General features: G+C 39.9%; 1 pseudogene; it reads left to right on the top strand.

Annotated features, from left to right (window-relative positions):
• Positions 1 to 13,384: 13,384 nt before the first annotated feature.
• LOC113480457 lies at positions 13,385 to 14,631 on the top strand (annotated as a pseudogene).
• Positions 14,632 to 19,718: the final 5,087 nt, after the last annotated feature.

Below are 19,718 nucleotides of genomic sequence, written 5' to 3'. Positions count from 1 at the left end.
TGCCTGAGGGGCAGACTGAAGAGACATGAGTTTCTTTTCTACAGCTGCGTGATTAATTAGACATAAGATATATTGTGGTTGGTTTCTCTATCTTCCCCTCTGATTGCTTCCCTTGAAATTAAGCTCTGTGTTCATGGCTCTGGATACAGACTTCTATTTGGGTGGGGTAGAAATGCTGAAAATTTTTTAGTACATTAAAATTAGACAGATCCAGAATACATGAGTCCATTTGTCAGGGAGCTCTCCCATGCCACAGAGCACTTGGAGACAGTTTGAACCTTAACTGAGAGATGGACTTTCTCAGTTCTTGTAACAAAGCAAAGTGACACAGTAGCTGTGTGTCTCCATTTACCAGTAATACAAGCATACTACTTACCTGCATTCCATCCATCTTGTGAGGCATCCAGTAACATGAAAAGCATTTACATTCATTCAATTTGCTCCATTTCACAAGATCCACAGAAACCTTCACTTATCTTTAGCTGCTGGAAAAAAAAAAAAAAAAAAACAGTGTAAAAAGATATAGTTAAATTGTCTCCGTTTTACAGGTGGGAAAACTGAAAATTTAAAAGATATATGCTTAAGACTTCACAGTGATTTGGTGGCTGAAAGAGGAAAAGAACTTCTAGCCCCTTTAAAACAGCATCATCAGTAGGATGTATTAAAATTTCAACCATCTGTCAGGAGGAATGTCTTGTCACATTTTATTTTGTTTACTTTTTATTATCAGGAAAGAGCACTGACTCTGCCTCCAGCTATGAGAACAAAAGTGGTTTCTGCTGAGGCTTTGGCTCCAGCTTCAGCTTCTTCAGTTCTCTTTTCAATTGCCTTTTAATTCAGTGTCCTTTATGTGTGCTTGGATCTTGACTAACCTAGCCCTGATTTTACGGGATTAGAGATCTGAAAACATTTGATTATATATCTCTATTACAAGCTGAAAAGAAACTAGCATGACTTCATTCTTATATCCTAGGATGCATTCATTAGAGTTACCATTCTCTTCAGGCTTCCCTAGTCTCTTCATATGCAATTGTCTTTGTTGTGCAGCAGCGCAGGCTCTTTCTGTGGCATGGTCTTGTGTAAGACTACATTGGCTGTGTTTCCAAGTCTGAGGCTGTGGAAAGAGATGAATTCTTCATTCTTTGGATGCAAATATCTTACAATCTCAGATTATGGATTTCCGCTTTCCTAAAGAATTTTTTTCCCTACACTATTTCTAGTTTAGAAAACAGGATTTTCTGAATGAGGAACCATGAACTGTTTATTGTGTTACTTGCTGCAAAGACGTGCTACCAGATAGCATTATAGTAAATAGTCCAGACAGCACAAGAGATGGAATAAAACAAGAGTGGCTTATCCTAGAAAAGTATATCTTATGTTAGGAAAGTAAGTGGTCTTGCCCAAAAACTTTTCAGATCAAAACATATTTTATTTTTAATCATAAAATCTAGGAAGGGAAATAGAGGGGAAACATGGGAGATTATGTTGTTCAGACTCTTACATTTCCTCTTCTACCATAGCTTTGCCACAGGTGCTAGAAGCACCTTAAGTAACATAACTGATATTCATCACAGAAGATTCTCTGTTTGCTTTACTACTCAGAGAAGATGAGGTTTTCATGTTCTTTTATTTTTCGGTTACTTATTGTATGTTTACTGTATTTCAGCTGTCTTACCAAAGTCGGTTAAGCAGCACACCATTATGGATTGTAGTGATATTTGAGATAGTTTTGAGATCCACCATGGCCATGGTCTGACTCAGCAACAGTTCTACTTCCAACACATGCAAGTTTCACTCTTGCTGTGGAAAATTTACCTGTAGCAGAGGAAAGAAGCCTTTGACTACCCTAATCCTGACATTTTAGGTGACTTCTTGAGTATCTGGGGCTCACATCACTGTGGGTCTTGAAATCAAAGACTGGGACTGTGAAGGTTGTTAGTGTTTTATGGTTATCTAATGTAGAGTGGAAGCTCACCTTTGCTCATAGTAGCTTGAAGAGATGGGTTGTTGCATCCATACCAGCAGTGTGATGCCGATATTATTATCGTTCATCAACATTAACAACTCACAGGAGCAGAAAGGTGGAAGAAGATGCCAGTGATACAGCACCACTCTAAGAACTTTTTGACTCTTTCCACTCCTTGTCCACTCTGCAGACGTATTATAGTTTGGACTCACACTAACAAATTACCAGTGCTCCCACATCCAGTGTAAAGCAGCTCCAAATTTTCCCAGACTCCGAAATCTGTAAGTATTATTCACAATAAATACAGAAGGCTGGAATCTGAACCGCAGGCTCATCACGGTAATGCAGGGTAAACCCATCAGCCCAGTGTTAATGTCTGGCAATGCTGTGAAACTCATTACAGAGGAACCTGCTGCCCAACCTAGTTTGAGAAGAAAATGGTGATTCTCACAAACGAGCTGTTTGACTGATTAAACTCAGTTAATTTTAAACAGCCACTACAACTTTCCACCTGATTGTCTTGCCTAGTTTTGGTCCAGTTGCAAGTGAACAAGTTCAAAATTTCTCTTCTGCATTGTTGGCAGCTTCTTCTTTAGGGTGACTTTGCATTCACTTTGCATTCTGAAAGAGTTTATAAAAATAAGGATCTCAAGAGGGAAGAGATAGTGTTTAAAATCAGTAGAGTTAAAATGTGGGTTTATTTATATTTTTAAAGCATATTAAATTTGGGTAAAACAACATCAATCAGAATAAAAAGTGTAGCTTCCAAGAAAGTTTACAGAATAGTGTACAAAGTGAAACAGCTCAGAGAACAAAATAGTCACTGACACAGAGGACAGAAATCTTAGGAATGGAAAGGTAAAGACAAATACATTCCATTTATATTGCAACTGAGATGAGCAGAGCAGATGAGAGACAGGTGTAGCAGAACAGACTAACATTAGAGGCAAAAAGGCTATGCATTTGTGATAATTAAATCCTAAGCTATCATTACTCACCTAAGAGAATGGAGTATATCAAAATGCAAATTATAATATATAATTTCCATAATTACTAACTATAAAACATCCAGCTATTGCAAAAAGTCAATTCTAGATTCTCAAAGATATTTGGCCCTCGCAACCAACATCAAGCATTGTACAATACCAACATTTTAGGGCCTTTGCTGTCTTATGAAATTCACAGAAACACAGATGGTTGTGCCACCCATCTGGCAAAGGGGAAACCTGAGTTCCAGGGCCTGTATAATTTCAGTGAATATACACATAAGGTTAACTGAAGCAAAATATTTCTCCCATTTCCCCTGTAGCTTTGTAATTGCGAAGTAGTAATGTCCTCATCTTCTCCCCATCCAGATTTTCACAGTCAATTATTTTTCTATATGAACTGGTATGGTTTCAAGGGGAAAAAGATTACTCATCCCATAATATTTGATTGACTGATATTCAGACTATTAGTGTAGGAGATACAGCTTCAAACCTTCTCAGGCAGAGAGAAAATTAATCTCAGTCTCCCACCTCTGAAGTGAGATGACAGCTCTTATGACTAAGTCACTGGATATAAGGATGTAGGGTAAAACATCTGGCTTGGCACAGGGATCCATCTGATTGATGTATTCCAGGAATATGTCTCACATGAGAGAGCAGATAAATGAAGGAACAGCTACACTTCAGATCCCAGCACTATTGACGCTTAGTTCAATGCACTGTTAGGCATGACCAACAGGAGACATTAGCTTCCCAGAAAACTTCATTAAAATAAAAATAAGTGTCTAAAGTAAGTGATCAGGAGTTGTAAAGATCTGGGTGGTTTTGGATATCAGTGAACATCAAGTGATCCTGTAAACACCCAGGCACATTGGCCATTTTTCTGAATGTAAGACCTTACTCCATGCTCCTTACAATAGGCAGCAAGAGGCCATGTAACATCTGTTATATAACATAGAATATCTGTTATGTACCCAGGGCCAACTGTATGAGGTTCAACAAGGCTGAGTGCCAGGTCCTGCACTTGGGTCACAACAACCCCATGCAACACTACAGGCTTGGGGAAGAGTGGCTGGAAAGCTGCCTGGCAGCAAACGACCTGGGGGTGCTGGTTGACAGCCACCTGATTATGAGCCAGCAGTGTGCCCAGGTGGCCAAGAAGGCCAACAGCATCCTGGCTTTATCAGAAATAGTGTGGCCAGCAGGACTGGGGAAATGATTGTCCCCCTGTATGCGTCACTGATGAGGCTGCACCTCAAATACTGTGTTCAGTTTTGGGCCCTACGCTACAGGAAAGATGTTCAGGTTCTGGAGTGTGTCCAAAGAAGAGCAACGAAGCTGGTGAGGGGTCTAGAGCACAAGTCTTAGGAGAAGCAGCTGAGGGAACAGAAGTTATTTAGCCTGGAACAAAGGAGGCACAGGGGAGACCATATTGCTCTCTATAACCACCTGAAAGTAGGTTGTGTCAAGATGGGTATCAGTCTCTTCTCCCAAGTAACAAGTGATAGGACAAGAGTAAATGACCTCAAGTTGCACCAGGGGAAGTTTAGACTGGGTACTAGGAAAAATTTCTTTACTGAAAGAGTTATTAAGCATTGGAACAGTCTGCCCAGGGAAGTGGTGGAGTCACCATACTTGGAGGTATTTAAATGACATGTAAATATTGTACTTAGGGATGCATTGGACTTGTCAGTGTTAGGTTAACAGCTGAACTTGATGATCTTAAAGGTCCTTTCCAACCTAAATGATTCTATGATTCTATGTTGTCTATATATCTCAAAGTGATGTACACATTTTTATCCCCTGTTATGACTTCTGAAATAACCCAAGCCATCTTTCAAGCTACATCTTCTAAGGTGAAAAAGTAATGAAATAACCCTTTACATCATAAAACCCCAATGGGTTCATCTCTGTGCGTGCAGATTCTCTGCTACTGTGGTTGATCTAAGATTAGAAAAGACTCCACTGCAAAAAAACATGTCCTTTGATCCTGTAGGATAATAGGCTGCAATGTTCCCAGGTTACTGTCAGAAAGCAATCTCCAAGAGGCCAGCTAGCTGGAGTAAAAAATAGGTTTCTATAATACTAAAGTTAGGGAGAAAGTTGGAGTCTTTTGAATTCAATCACTTTTCAAGGCATTCATCTCAAAGGCATCCAAATACAAAGGTGAGATGTGTGAAATAAAAAATAGAGCAGAATAGTTAGGCATTAGAAGGTCACAAAGGGAATCAGATTTTTCTGGAACACATTAGCTTCAGCGATAAGTAAACCTTAGAAGTTCAAAAATCAATGCAGATGGACAATCCAAAGTTCAGTTATGTCTCTAAACTTTTGGACTATACTTTTCCATGGAGTAAGACAACAAAGCATCTTCCACTATCGTTTACATGGTATAAATTAGAGTAAGAGCATTACACAGTTGATTTCTTTGTCTCATCAGGTAGCACATCTCCTGAAACTTTCAACCAAAATATCCCTTTGGTTTAAAAACATAATGGAAGTATCTGTCACTGGAAAGTATTACTAATTTTATTTCCAGCTCCAATCAGAACCAACAAATTCACAGAAGGCAGTGAAAATGGAATTTATCAGAGATACATTTATTTACCCAGCTTTTTTCAAAACCTCACAGCTCGGGAAATGACACATGCAGCACCATACTTTCTCCAAAACACTTTAATTTCTCATTCAGCTATGGTTTCCCCAAAACTCATATAGATCCCGTCTTCCTTTTTTATTACTGTAACAGGAATATCAGGTTAGAAATGCAACCAAGCTGGAAGGAAAGAATATGGAAGGAAAGAATATTACTAACACCTGAAGCTGACTGAGGGTCGGCTGAACAGGCTCTGATTTGATAGCCTCTACCTTCAAGAAAGCACTGAATCTCATCTTTGCTGCATCCTTAGACTGTAACATCTGGGCCTTTAGTGTTCAGGAGTGACCTCAAGGCTGTGGCTTAGAACAAAATCACTGGCTAGTCACACTGCAACATCCCACCTACAAGTCTCTAGCAAAGCTCTAGGGCATCCTTGCACTGCAGGAGCATGCGTGGACACAGTTAAATGGGCGCTAGCTCCTCCTGCTCAGCTCACTACCTTCCACACATTTCAGTCTTTCTTGTAGCAACCTCATGCAATTTACAGGTGAGCAGAACAGGCTCTGGACTGTTCTCTCAGGGCTCCAGTACTCTGCTATAAAGGCACATAGGTTTTGTGGCAGCTGATTATCATAGGTGTAAAATATGATCAAAGTTAAGCATAGGCTTAATTGCTTTCTTGAATCAAGAATCAATCAGTCCTTCCAACACTGGTTACAGCCCTGATCTTGCAGCACACACTGATTCATAGCTTTGGAGCTTATTGAAGAATCAGTGCTAATTTCCCACATTTTAGAAATGTTTAGGTAGATGAGTGTGGGAATCAATCAATGTGCTCCTTTTGCCATTATAAATCTTAGCTGCTATCAACACTGAGTGGCAAAAGATGTGAAATAAAATTTTTCACTCCCAAAATGAAATACAAATTCCTTTGAGAGGAGAGGTCGTGTGGTGGGGTGTATATTGTATGTGTACATACATAAATCATTGATAGCCAGATTACTTCCCTATATCGATCACATCATACTTTCCTAGAAGGTAGATTATCTAAGAAAATAATCACTAAATTAACTTGAAGACACCAGCCTCCCAGCAAGATTAATGATACTCAATTTACTTCATGAAAGAAGCAAGCATCCAATAAATTAGGAAATGCACACCACCATCAAAGCAAATTGTTAAGTACCTCCAGCAGTCACCTGAGTCGTTGACAAATGGTTTTCACATTCTTTTGATCAAATCAGAAGTGTTTTCTTGTCGCCCACCTCACTGCATAAGCAAAGTCTGCTGACTTCCCATAAGCGTGCTATTTACACCAAATTCATTTCAGGGACAGAGTCTTTACATTAACACCTGTACAGGTGCATATGCAGTGAGAGATTTTAAAAGAACTAAGATTCTTTTTGTGGAACCGTCAGTTAAACTTATTTGCATGTGTTTAGATTTTTTTCACCAAACTGAAAAATAAATAATCATTCAAGGGCAAGATATATCTTGAAATTAAAAATATGGCATCAGACCTTGACTAACAGTGTGCTGTTTGCACCTCCAGAAGCAGCCCTGATTCTGGGAGTAACAGTGTCCATTTCACCTCCTTCCTACATCATCATTTTTGCATTGTCATCTTCTTAGGACTACTGGAGATGGACATTTATGAACTTTTTTCCTGAATTATTTTTCCTAGGTCTATATTTACTATTTACATTCATGTAGCATATGGGTTTTCTACTAACGTCATCCAAAAAACCCCACCAAAACTAGATCACTTTCACCTCTTCTTAATGTTTTTAGCCTCTAGCATCCGTCATAGTTATATTTTACCTTCTAAGGCTTGTTTATCTAGTTCTAGGTGATTGGTTGTTACTGATTAGACTCCATGGTGATGTCACAAGAGGGAAGGAGTGAACAGAGGTTATAATTAGCACTGTTTCTGAAAGCATTACTCAAATACTAACCAGCCTTCACTACCTTCTCAAAAAGGGAAGGTCTGTGTTTCACATTTTGTGTGGGAAGCTGAGGCACAGAGAATGGATATTATTTGCCTGCAGTCAAAGAGAGTAATTTACTGAAGTGCAGAGTATCCTGGTGATAATCTCATGGTGTCATGCAACACAACTGACACTGAGGTCTGCAGTCTCGTGGTGAAGAGACAGGGCTGGGCAATCACAGCTTGGCAGGCAAGAGAGGTAACAGAAACAGCACCCTCAGGACACAGTACATAGAGGCATAATTCATATAAACTACTGACAAAAGCTCAATTTGGATGGTATTTCTATTGTCTGGCATATTTTGCAAAATGTGGCACAGTTCAGGCTAATTAATTCTTTGATACAGTTAGTTACAAAGTTGAGCTTTCTGAGAAAAGAAGATTTGAACCATATAGCTGATGGTTTCTGTTGAAGGTTCTGTCTGACCAGAAAAACATCTAAACAAGTAAGCCTTATTATTACATCTATAAAATTCAGAGATAACGCAACTCAGTAAGGGAGCACTTAAAGGAACTTAAAACCTAGAAGCAGAGTGGAAGACAAACTCCTCCCCAACAACAGCAACACATGTCCAGCTCTGGACACTTTTGTTTGACATAAATAGGAAGAAGGAGGATTTCCACAAAAAAATATCAAAAGATCACTGTGAAATATAGGGAATTTGATACACATCGTTGCTTTGCCATTGTGGAGATAACATAGAAGTAGAGTTCCACATTTGAGGAGGCAAAGAGCTTTGACGTATTACCCAGCCTTATACAGGATACACATTTAAAAAAAAAAAAAAAAAAAAAAAAAGAGCCCTCAATGTTATTTCTGAGTGCAACCATTATAGGTGGCATTTTCATTTGGCAAAGACCAGTTTCAAAGAAGTCAAAGAGGAAGGTACAGAAAAAGTGACACTGCAAAGGGAGAGAGAAAGGGAGGGAGGAAGGAAAAAAAATGAAACAGTTTTCATCATTATGGAGGAATAGGAATACACAATGGGTGCTATTGCACATATTCATGCAGATTCAATCAATGTGCTGCATACTTCCACAACCACTGTTCTGCTGAGTTCAGGCATTTGCAGGGGAATAACATATTTTATTGCCTTCTTGCTTGGCTCTGTGTGCTGTTTCTCAAGATGCTTACCATTTCTGTGGACAACAGCTGTATCCACCTGCTTCTGCTAAGTCAAAGTCCCAGGGCCTAAAATTACTCTTCTTGGATGGTGATCCCCATGGCACAGTGGATTTCACTGTTGACATACAACATGCCCAAAACATCAGAAAAAAATTACAATGGAAAGAAACTCTGAAGATATGAAAAAAAAGGATATTCTCTTCCATTTAGCATGTAAGCTAGTGTGACTGGCACAACACTCAGATGGATTTTGAACAAGAATATCACATTGCAAATAGAAAGTCTTCTTTCATTGCACATACTTTTCCCCCCAAACAACTGATGAATAGGAGACACCAGTCAGTACAACAATGGAAACTGGAGGTGCAGTGACATGCTAGCCACATAGTCTCATGCCCTGTATACCTTCTGAAGTGCAATAGGCAACAACAGAATGAAGTAAGGGCAGTCAAACCCAATTCTCACACACACCACTAAAGCAGAGCCATCTTCTGATACAGAAATTACAGAAGAGACCATCAGACACTGGAGCACAGCTGCCATTTTATGAAGGGGCTGGCAATGTCACGCTCCAGGAGTGCAAAGCTCAAGGGACATTTGATGACACCAGAGTCAGAAAGGGCCACTTTGAGATGCAACTGCTGAAAATACAGCTATGAAATATGCATTCAAATGGCTGCATACTGGCAGCCCACCCTGGAGTTCAGAACCAGCAGCTGGGCAGAGAAATGAAAATAAAAGGCTCACTACTGAGCCTTCTGACACATGTGATTCACCAATCACTTTTAACATAAGACAAAATAGGTCTCTTCATGATCCTAAATTGCATAGATGGGGATAATGGATCAAATCAGAGGGCAACATGTAGCCCAGGATCAAAATCCCTTCAGCTTCCCAGCAATACCCTTATCCACCTGTTGTTGGAGTTGGGGGGGAAACATTAATTTCTCACAGTAGTGGAAGGGTCTGCATAAGAGACAAGAGAAATAAGCCAGAAAGGCACATGATGACCTAAATGTGTTTCTGCTGAAAGCCTGTACAATTCCATCGCCTTCTGTGGGTGCTTTTGCTGATACATTGTTTAATACTGTGTCACTTCTTTGAGACTATAGATACAGATATAGTGGCAAAATCAAACATCCTTCTATGAAAATGCTAGTTTAAGAGGGTTATGTCCTTTGGAGTCTTGGCCCAAAGAGGCCCAAAGCATATTGTATATCCACTGACTTCATGGCACCATTTGGCACCCCCCAGAATAGCTTCCATCTGTAAGCACCCACAGAGCCATGAAAAGAGTTACATGCCCACGCTTCTCCAAATCCAGCAGATTCAGATTGGGGAACTGCCGAGACCAAGCTTACTGCTGTCTGCCAGCTTTGTCTCATTACCTATCATGTATAATCTCTGCTGTGAGCTAGCAATAAGCGGTCTTCCTTATTACCATTGCAACGTTCACATAATTAAGTTGTTCTCAAATTGTAGGCTATAACAGCCTACAGACTTAGATGAAATTGTTGTGACAATTCAGAAATGCTTATTCTCTCTAACCAGTTTATAGGAAGAGACACCTCCCAATTGTAGAAAAAAAAATGTTCTAATTCATTAGAAGTGATGTTATAACTGAGTATCTTGACTGAAATGCTCAAAGTTAGAAGTCTTGGGAAAACTTTGGAACCATATGTAGTATCACCACTGAAAAAGGGGTTACCCAAAGAAATGCGGAGCTCTAGACAGAAGTTCAGTTTTGGAAAGAAATTGAGCCCCATTGTTACAAGTTGTGACAAATACCCTTTTTCATCTGCAAAATGAACTTAACAGAGAAGACCTAAAGTCTCAGGTAAGTATGAAATTCATATCTTCTTTTCATTTTTCACATCCAGTTGCTAATTTATTTTCTTTACATTTCCTTAGAATAAATTGGGTTTTTTACTGTGCCATTGAATTGTATCCACTATTAAAGAGAAATTCAGGTTAGTGGGATAAATATGAGTATCGCATTTTCCCAGGGGGGCAGAAAACATATCAAAGTGCAAAAATGTCTGTTACATACATTACCCATGGAGTAAAATATACTTTACTCAGCTAGGGACAGACTGGAAGAGGTTCCTTCACCAAGTGTACGAATTACAAGGTATGCCACTGGCCCACTGAAGCCATAAAAATGTCTTCTGTGACAAGTGGGTTTTCATGAGCAGCAAGACAAGACTTGCTGCTAGACTCAAGACAAGATCTGAAATTCAGTGCTTTACAAACTTGTGACACAAAATGCTTCCTATTCCTTTTCTCACCTTTTCACTTCTTTTCTCTTTGTTGTTTATACGATGAAAGGTTGGAGAGGGCAGAAGTAACATTATACAACAGCATCAGAAATAAGAGACTTCGGAGAAAGAATTAGTAGAAGGACAAGCTATGCCTCTCGGTGTTACACATAAAAATACAACATTAAATACAGTAAGGAGGGAAAACGGAAAAAATTCTACATCTTCCAATTTTTGCAGACAAAGAAGCTCTCTAACACTGGGGTTTTAATGATTAATGAAGAGGATAGGATTCCCTTTCCAAAGTTTCTCCAAGTACTAAATCACAAATGACTTTTAATGCTTCCATCTGAGGGTGATTTATCTCATTTCGCCATTATTGTCTATCATTGCTTTTTATAAAAATCAGGTCTATCTACTTCTACTAATACATGTTGTTCCCCTAGGGATGGTTCAAGACTCCCCCCTCAAGACTTCCTTTCTAAAGCAACAACAATCTGGCTGAGAGCATCTGCTCTGTGCACTGCAACCCTTGCTGTCTTTGATAACACCCAGGAGGGAAGGAAGAATGAGGTCAGGTTTGCTAACCTTCCCCCAGCTCTCAACAGGACCAGAGACATCTAACTCCTCCTTGCATCTATCCTCAGCTTTAAAGCTGCAGATTCTTGGGGGATATGTGTTTGAGCTTTTATGGTATATTAAAATGCTACTTTTTTTTTTTTTTTTTTTTTTTAATACCAAAAGTACAGAAGTATAACAGAAAAGAGTAAGAAAACTAATTTAATGTATAATACAAAACTAAAAGGACCAGACTTTTTAAAAGAAGCTTTCTCAATCAGTTTTCCCTCATATGACCCTTTCTGTGTAATCTTTCAAATGCAATTCCTTGCATGCAAATCAAAGTGCCTTTTAGGATGAGGAAGTCAGGCCAAGCCAATACAAGATCCTCCTCTAGCTTTAGTACAGGATTAATTAAAAAAAGTTGGGATATAATATAAAAGAAAAAGATAACAGGATTCCACCCTGAGTTCTCCTGCCATCCACTTTCACCAGGCAACTAACACTCCCACACTTTCTTTGAGAAGGGTAATCATACAACCAGACATTAAACAACACTGGAAATACGTATATGCTAAATATAAAAAAGAAGAAAGCAAACTTTAAAGGAATAGATTCACAAGTAGAATTTTTGTCATAGTGTCTAACTTTAAGCACTCTTTCATTTTGTATCTTGAAAACAAATATTCTTACATAATGTGAAGATGGGGATGGGCTTTCAGAGAGAAAGAATGAAGTTTGCAATTTGGACTTTTGTCAGCATAATGAAGCTCAGATCACTTTATATACTCTGAAATCTCTGATAAAAAACTGAAGGAAATGAAAGATGTGAAATACTTATGATGTATGCCAGCAGTTATTATATAATCCAAACCCTCAGCTGGTACTTGAAACACTCCTACCAACTTCAAAAATGAGCTTGCTTTCAACCTCCCTGACTCATTTGGCTTTTGTACTGCACAAAGAGATCTAGCTAGCATGTTGGAAAGTCCCCTTTTAGACCCCCACACTCACCAATGGCCCAACCCTCCACTTTCATCTACCTCACTATGTCCCTATCCTACATCACCCCAATCTTAATCACTATAGCCTTCCTCACCCTAGTAGAATGAAAAATCCTGAGCTACATACAAGCTCAAAAAGGTCCAAACATTGTAGGCCCATTTGGACTACTACAGCCCATAGCAGATGGTATAAAACTATTCATCAAAAAACCCATCCGACTATTCACATCCTCCCCACTCCTATTCACTAACCTCCCATACTAGCCCTCCTCCTAGCACTGACAATCTGAATCCCTCCTCCCCCTGCCACTCCACCTTGCCAGCCTAAACCTAGGCCTCCTCTTCCTCTTAGCCATATCAAGCCTCGCAGTATATTCTACCCTATGATCAGGATGGGCCTCAAATTCAAAATATGCCCTAATTGGGGCGCTATGAGCCATAGCACAAGCCATCTCCTACGAAGTCACACTAGCCATCATCCTCCTATCTGTAATCATATTAATCAGAAATTACTCCCTAACTACCTTTGCCACCATATAAGAACCATTATACCTCCTCTTCTCCTCCTGACCTCTCACAATAATATGGTATATCTCCACCCTCGCTGAAACAAACCACACCTCATTCGACCTCACAGAGGGAGAATCTGAACTTGTATCAGGGTTCAATGTAGAATATGCCACAGGACCATTCACCCTGTTCTTCCTAGCTAAGTACGCAAACATCATACTAATAAACACACTAACTACTATCCTATTTCTAAACACCTCACTAAACCTAACCCCAAAACTATTCCCAGAAGCCCTAGCTACAAAAGTCCTACTCCTACCTTCAGGCTTCCTATGAATCTGCACCTCCCACCCATGATTCCACTATGACCAACTCATGCACCTTCTATGCCTCTGGCACACTAGCATACCAGTCTGCCATGCAGGCCTACCCCCTTGCCTAGGGAAATGTGCCCAGTCGCAAAGGGTCACTATGATAAAGTGAACATAGAGATATACCAGCCCTCTCATTTCCTTAGAGAAACTTAGAAAAGTAGGAATCAGATCTATACAGAAGAGATCAAAGCGCTCCATACTTCCTTTGTATTATTTCCTAGTAGGGTCCTCGTAACAAAGCTACCAGGCCCATACCCCGAAAATGACGGTTTAACCCCATCCCCTACTAATGAGCTCACATGCAAAACTACTCTTCTCCCTTAGATTACTTCTAGAAACAACCATTACAATTTCAAGCAGCAACTGAATAATAGCCTGAACTGGACTAGAAATCAGCGCCCTCGCAATCATCCCCCTCATTTCAAAATCTCACCACCCTCAAGCCTTTGAAGCTGCAATCAAATACTTCCTAGTCCAGGCAACTGCCTCACTGTTACTCCTCTTCTCAAGCATGACTAATTCATGATCCTCAGGACAATGAGACATCACCCAAATAACCTACCCAACATCATGCCTCCTCATAACAACAGCAATTGCAATAAAACTAGGACTAGTACCATTCCACTCCTGATTTCCAGAAGTACTCCAAGGCACATCCCTCATCATGGGACTCCTGCTCTCAATAGTAAAAAAATCCCCCAAGACATTATCATCTCACTCACTCAACCCAACCTCGTAAACTATCATAGCCATGACCTCAACAGCCCTAGGGGGCTGAATGGGACTAAACAAAACACAAACCAAAAAAAATCCTGGATTTCTCATCCATTTCACACCTGGGATGAATAGCCACCACCACTTTCTACAGCCCCAAACTCACCCTACTAGCCTTCTACCTATATGCCCTAATAACTGCCACTGTGTTCTTCATCCTAAAGACAACTAAAAGCTGCCATACTCAACACAACCCTCATATTAACCTTACTCTCCCTAGCAGGACTTCTCCCACTAATAAGCTGCCTGCCAAAGTGACTCATCATCCAAAAACTCACTAAACATGAAATAACCTCAACAGCCATAATCATTGCCATACTCTCACTACTAGGATTATTCTTCTACCTCCACCTCACATACTACTCAACAATCACCCCCCTACTAAACTCCACAATTCATATAAAACAGTGGCATACTAACAACCCAACAAATATCCCCATTGCCACCCTTACCTCCTTATCAATCTCACTCTTACTTAGAATAACCTAAAACTGAAGGCCTTCAAAGCCTTAAACAAGGGTTAAGCCCTCCTAATTTCTGCTAGGATACTAACCTTCATCTTCTGAATGCAACCCAGATAACTTGAATTAAGCTAGGATCTTACCTAGACAGATGGGCCTTGATCCCATAAAAATCTAGTTAACAGCTAGATGCCCTAACCTTGCAGGCTTCTGTCTACTAGACTCTGACAAAATTTTAATGCACATCAGTGAGCTTGCAACTCAATATGGATTTCACCGCAGAGCTGATAAGAATAATCAAACCACTGTAAAAAGAACTACAGTCTAGCACTTCAACACTCAGCCATCTTACCTGTGACATCCATTAATCGATGACTATTCTCAACCAATCATAAAGACATTAGCATCCTCTACCTAATCTTCCATGCATGAGCTGGCTTAGTTGGCACCACCCTCAGCTTACTCATCCATGCCCGGAACCCTCTTAGGAGATAACCAAATCCATAATGTAATTGTTACCGCTTATGCCTTTGTAATAATCTTCTTTAATCAACTTTAGGGACAAGGATGTCATGAGAGCAGGTGGGTAGAAGTATTCTTTCCATAAAAACACAAAATAACGGAGAGACCTGGACAGGCTGGAGCCATGAGCTGAGGCCAACTGGAGGAGTTTCCATAAGGCCAAATGCCGGGGGCTGCCCTTGGGCCACAACAACCCCCAGCAGCGCTACAGGCTTGGGGAGGAGTGGCTGGAGAGCTGTCAGTCAGAGAGGGACCTGGGGGTGCTGATTGACAGCCAGCTGAACAGGAGCCAGCAGTGTGCCCAGGGGGCCAAGAAGGCCAATGGCATCCTGGCTTGTGTCAGCAATAGCGTGGCCAGCAGGGCCACAGCTCAATTCCTGTGTTCAGTTTTGGGCCCCTCACTACAAAAAGGACATTGAATGACTCGAGCGTGTCCAGAGAAGGGCAACGGAGCTGGTGCAGGGTCTGGAGCACAGGTCGTACGGGGAGCAGCTGAGGGAACTGGGGGTGTTTAGTCTGGAGAAGAGGAGGCTGAGGGGAGACCTCATCGCCCTCTACAGCTCCCTGAAAGGAGGGTGCAGAGAGCTGGGGATGAGTCTCTTTAACCAAGTAACAAGCGATAGGACAAGAGGGAATGGCCTCAAATTGTGCCCAGGAAGGTTTAGACTGGATATTAGGAAATATTTCTTTACAGAAACTTGTTAGGTGTTGCAATGGGCTGCCTGGGGCAGTGGTGGAATCCCCAACCCTGGAGGTGTTTAAGAGTCAGGTTGACATAGCACTGAGGCATATGGTGTAGCTGGGAACTGTCAGTGTTAGGGTCTTTTCCAACCTAGATGATTCTGTGATTCATGGCAGATAATGAAAAATAAAATAGCATCAGTGAAGAAGAATAACATGATTATCAGTATTTTTTAGTTGTCAAACTTAAGCTGTATTAAACTGAAAAAGTTTTATTTTAGAGCTGAAACAAAAGGAACCCAAGGCAAAAAGTATCAGTTCATAAAAGTTAACTATATTCCTGGGCTCTTATCTGCAATTTTGACTTTTCCAGTAGGGCTGCTTCTTTGATGAAATTTGTATTCGTGCAAATCTCATCTTCCCACACTGTCCTGGTGTTTATTGTGTCTGGCACAGATGTTGCTTTGTCCAGTTTCATATTAAAGATATATTTTTATAGCTTCAGTTAACTGTAGATTATCAAATATGATTATTTTCAGAGAAGGATTGACTTTTGCATACCATTAACATCATTTTTTATTGTATTACTAATCTTTTTGCTTGCTTAGTACCTTATATTAAGACATAAGCCACATGTTACAGTTATAAAATAAGGCATACAGGAGAAAAAGAACAAGGATTTAACCCAGAGTAGAGCCTCACTTTGTGCAAAGAACCTTAAGTACAGTACTATTGTGCAAGAGTAAATTCCAAATTGTTCATAATAAATAAAATTAAAAAAAAAAAAAAAAAAGCTGTAGCAAAGCTAGGAATAAAACTCTTGTTTTTCATGTAGGCTATTAACAAGTTTGCAATAACTTACATTTAGTGGAATTAAATCTTGTTATCTCCTGCAATTTCAACTCAGCAAGGTATCCAGCCATTTACAGTTTATTTGCAACTTTTCAAGAAAGAAAATAGTATCTCACATATATAATTAGCCACAATGGCCTTCACAGATGTCATCTTCAAGGCTGTGACTGAATCCCAGTCTTGGAAGTGTTGGCATCCTATAGTGGGGATTGCCACTTGATAGAAACCCATGAATTTCACACATAACTGGCTTCCACTTTTGCTTAGCTGCCCCTTTATTTCTACTCCTTATGGCATGGAATTTCTGTGTATTTGAGTGAATAAAGTGGGTGTGAAGAGAGGTCTGGGCACCAACATACATCCTCTCTGATAGTCTGTTACCCTAAAACATTTCACTGAGGTGCCATCACTTTGTACCATCTAGAGATTAATCATTCACCTGCTTAATGTACTATCTTTTCATTAACAATACACACTAATAGACAGGGATGCAGTAAGAAATCTTTCTTGTAATAAAGTACTGCGATACTCTGAACATAGAGATCACGGCATTCTATAAAGAATGATGTCTCCATATGAAGAAGATGAAATGTAATACTTTATATTCATGAAGTGTAAAACTGAAAGAGACCATTAAGACAGACTTTTCAGACTCCCTTCCACAAAAAAAGAATCTTACCCACTAAGCCCTGCATAGAGCTTGTGACTGACTTAGGATGTATCATTCAACAGCACATTTTATCTTGTGCGAACAACTTTAAGAGATGGAAAATGCATTATTTTAGAAAGGCTTGGCTAACCTACATCCAACTTTGGGAGAGTCTCACTTGGCAAGTACAGAGAAAGAGGTACTTACCTTGTGTTCAGTAATAGCCAGTTAATCTCAGTTGGTTTGTACACTCAGTGAGACTAAGTCTGGACACTTCCCAGACATTTGTTCTAAGACATAAAACCACAAACACTCTAGCAATTATCTGTCTCCAGCAAACAAACACTGGTATATGCATGTTCATTGTTCTCCACACCCTCTCCAATTCCTAGTCCTGCTGGCAATCTTTTCTTCTCTCTGCATTGCTATTAGGACATGTCTTATGCCTCAAACATTAACTTTCATGTGTTTCTTCCTCTAGTGTTTTCTCCCTTTTTCCCTTTCCAGGCTTTGTTCACTTAGATCTTTCGTGGTACTCACATCCTTTAAAATAGCTGCTTCCTTCACACTGCTTTACCAGCCTATTCCTGAGGCCTCAAATCTGTACTCTCTACCACCTTATTTATAAATTTCCTTTCTCCAATACATTATCTGTTACTCCAACTCCAACCTCTCTCCCAGCAAGTACTCAAGAAAGAAGTCTCCTTGCTTTTAAAAATTCAGATCATGTTCTTCTTATCCCTCTCTGGGTTTCACTCTGGCTGGACATGAAAACAATTCTTCTGCAAGTATTTAATAATCTGTCTTTCTACCTAGATTAGCTTTCAACATGATGGACAGTTCCATTCTATTAAATCGCTCTTCAGCAGTGCCATCATCTCTACTTCCTTCCAGAATAATTTCCCTTTCCCTTACTCTTTCCCAGTCTCTCTCCCCCCTTCTGTCTGCCTTCCTCCATTTACACACTAATTCTTTCATTGATTCAAGTCCCTGCAGCCTTAGCAGTATTTCTGAATATTTATTATCGAATCACTCACCTGTTCTGTTCCTCATTTTTTTCCATTTTACCATTAAATTCCCAGATGTTGCTTGTGACCAGTTTTGGAACAGGAGTCCCCTGTTACCTATATCTGCTTTTATCTGGATGACTTGGTGAGTCATATTGGTCAGGGTAGCAAGCACTTTGGACACCTACCCAACTTAGAAGCATTGTTTTGTACTTCTACCCAAAATGAGGGTTTACCTGTCTTTAGTCCTCTTTTCTCTAGGGCAATCTCTGTGAAACTTTTAATGCATTTTGCCGCTATAAGGTTTTGCATTAAGCAGTAGACAAATATTCTTCTCCAAGGCAGCCTGCAACATTTCCAGCTATTCACTCTATTTTAATTGACAGGTTTCCATAGCTTATAAGGATCTTCATTAAACTTTTCTGGTCTTCTTCTGTCTATATAAAGCAGGCATTATCCATTGCATTACTACTCTTTGACTGCCTGTTCTCCACCCTCTGGGTATCTCTAATTACTTTCCTGTCTGTTCTGTCCATCTAACTCTGTGGCACTGGCTTCACAGTTGTCTGGAAGACACTTATGGGCATCCGGACAAGCAGATCTTCACACTTCTCTCTGTTCTCCATGACACATATTCTACAGGTTTCTTTACTTCCATCACAATCTTGATATGAGGGTTGATTTTGAAGTTTTCTCCTGTTGCTGTGAATCCGCCACTGCGGTATTCTCTGAATAGCACCCCATTGGTTTCTGATAATATTCTCTTTGATAACTTTGTGTCTTCTCATCTAAACTACTGAGACTTCTCCTGGCTTCATCAAATCCCAATTCCCCACTGCTGTCTATGGATTTTCCTTCACACAAATTCTTCTTCAGAAGTTTTAATTCCTTTCTTTCTCATCCTGGAATCCAGTCCAGATTTGGCAGGGAATCAGTTTGTAAATTGTTCCAGAAGAAAAATTTTCCACTGGAAAAAAACAATTAATAAAAAACAACTCCTCACTGCAATAAGTTAATGCCACAATGAAACTTCTATCAAGATAAGGTCTTGTAGATCCAGAACAGAGTTTCTATTCAAAACCAGGTGCACAGAGGACCCCACTGTGGCCAGTTATTCAATAGAAAAAACTTTTCAAATCCCTGCACATTCTGATTTTTTAAGCATTAAGTTTTGATGTATACATAAGAGATACTCCATACCCACATACCCATCCAGCTGAATTCACTTTTTTTTTTTTTTTTCTTTTGAATTTTCTCTTTCCAATTTAGCAGATCAGTGGTCTCCCTTTTCCTCTGACACTAACCATCAGCAGTGGTGCAAGGGTATTCTGCTGCTCAGTGGCTTTCCAAATTTGTCTGCCTAATCATTCTTCACCTGAGCTCAGATCTTACTGAAATGCCTTT

Source organism: Athene cunicularia (genome assembly GCF_003259725.1).
Source record: "Athene cunicularia isolate RWA chromosome 5 unlocalized genomic scaffold, athCun1 chr5_part1, whole genome shotgun sequence".
Classification (NCBI taxonomy): domain Eukaryota; kingdom Metazoa; phylum Chordata; class Aves; order Strigiformes; family Strigidae; genus Athene; species Athene cunicularia.
Note: the sequence above shows the minus strand (reverse complement) of the source record. Positions and strands in the feature narration are given on the sequence as shown.